We start from the raw sequence: 2,085 nt of genomic DNA, 5'->3' as shown, positions 1-2,085 counted from the left end.
TGTTCATCTTGTGGTCAATGATGACCCCCAAGTCTCTTTCTTCCATAGTGCTAGCCAGCGTAGCACTGCCAAGCCTATAAGGATGCTGCAGGTTTTTCCTCCCATGGTGGAGAACCTTGCATTTTTCAGCATTAAACACCATGAGGTTCTCGTCCGCCCATTTGCTGAGTCTGTCCAGGTCAGCCTGCGCATCACCCTCCTGTCTTCTGGTGCGGATGCTTTGCCCCAAAGTTTGGTGTCATCAGTGAACTTGACCAGTCCGCTTCAGACTCCAATGTCCACAACATTAATGAAGACGCTGAACAATATGGGTCCAAGGACAGAGTCTTGAGGGACCCCACAGGTCACAGGGCACCATGACAATTGACTTCCGTCAATTACCACCCTCTGGGTCCAACTACGGAGCCAGATCTCCAGCCAGCGGATCATGGTGGACCCAAGGACACAATTGGTCAGTTTCACCAAGAGGTGATCATGGGATACCAGATCGAAGGCTTTTTTGAAGTCAAGATATATGACATCAATCTCTTCTCACTTGTCCAGGTGATAGGTCACCTGGTCGTAGAAAGAAATGAGATTGGTCAAGCAAGACCTACCTGCAACAAACCCGTGCTCTCTATCCCTCAGGATGTTGGTATCTGCCAGTCCATTAAGGATGGCCTCTAATAAACTTTTTTAAGACCTTCCCCATGCAGGCTCCAGCACATAAGTTCTAGGAAGTTCTGATTCAGAGGCTGTATCCCTTACTCCAGTGCTCAGTACAATAGCTACTGATGCCCTTTTCCTCCAACAATCTGTCCAATCCCTTTTTGAATCCCTTTTTGAGTTACTACATCATCACTGGTAACTATTATTATAATGTGTTCATACTGCTTTTCTACCATATATATTTGTGTATATGCATGAACTTTCACTTTGGGGAATGAACCTCTGGAGTTGTTTTTTTTTTCCTTTTTTTAATAGCTCAAAGGCACTATATGAAGTTTGCCTCTATTCTCTTTGGTGTCCAGCTGTGCCAAATAGCAGTACACTTGCTTTCACTACGTGTGCATTAATGCCTTATTCCTAATACACATTAAATTTAGTATCTCCATTATGAGGTATTAAATAAAAGTGCAATAGGTTGTGCTAATGTACAGAAGTACAAGCACATGAGTTTTAGATGACGCTTAATGTGCAGTAGCCTATTCTGCTGCACTTTTTTATGTCCTGCTTTAATGTGCAGTAGAATAAGCAACTGCACATTAAAGTGCACGTGTAGACACACTCACAGAATCCTAGAATCATGGAGAAGCAGGGCTGGAAGGGACCTCCAGATGTCATGTAGTCCAACCCCCTGCCTGAGGCAAGATCATCCCTATCCAACCCATCCTATATAATCCATAATCTAAACTCTTCATAAAACTACTGTCAACCCTGACACAACGCAGATCTAACACCCTAACCTGCCACAGGTAAAGTAGGTGAATCATGGCAGCCAACATTCGGTTTCACAGAATCATAGAAAGTGAGGGTTGGAAGGGACCTCAGGAGGTCCAACCCTCTGCTCAAAACAGGACTGTCCCCAACTATATCATCCCAGCCAAGGCTTTGTCTATCTGGATCACAAAAACCTCTAAGGATGGAGATTCCACCACCTCTCTGGGTAGGCTCTTCCAGTGTTTTACTACCCTCCTAGTGAGAAAGTTTTTCCTCATATTTAACCTAAACTTCCCTTGCTGCAACTTGCAAGCATTGCTCCTTGTTCTGTCATCTGCCACTACTGAGAATGATCTAGCTGCATCCTCTTTATAACCCCCCTTTAGGTAGTTGAAAGCTGTTATTAAATCCCCCCTCAGCCACCTTCTTTCCAGACTAAATAAGCCCAGTTCCTTCAGCCTCTCCTCATAAGCAGGGATCTGGGTTTTTTGTTTCCCACAGGAAAACAGAGAAAACCATTTTTATCAGAGAAAATGTGGATTTTCCCTTTTAGAAAAGAAACCTCTGGATTTCCCCCTTTTGAAAAGAGCTCTGCAGGCTGGCTGAGTTCCAGCCTACAAGAGCTGTTTGCAAAAGGGGCGGGAAACCCTCAGCCCTGCTGGGAGG

Source organism: Gavialis gangeticus, unplaced genomic scaffold, assembly GCF_001723915.1.
Source record: "Gavialis gangeticus isolate Ggan-Ray unplaced genomic scaffold, GavGan_comp1, whole genome shotgun sequence".
Classification (NCBI taxonomy): Eukaryota; Metazoa; Chordata; order Crocodylia; family Gavialidae; genus Gavialis; species Gavialis gangeticus.
Note: the sequence above shows the minus strand (reverse complement) of the source record.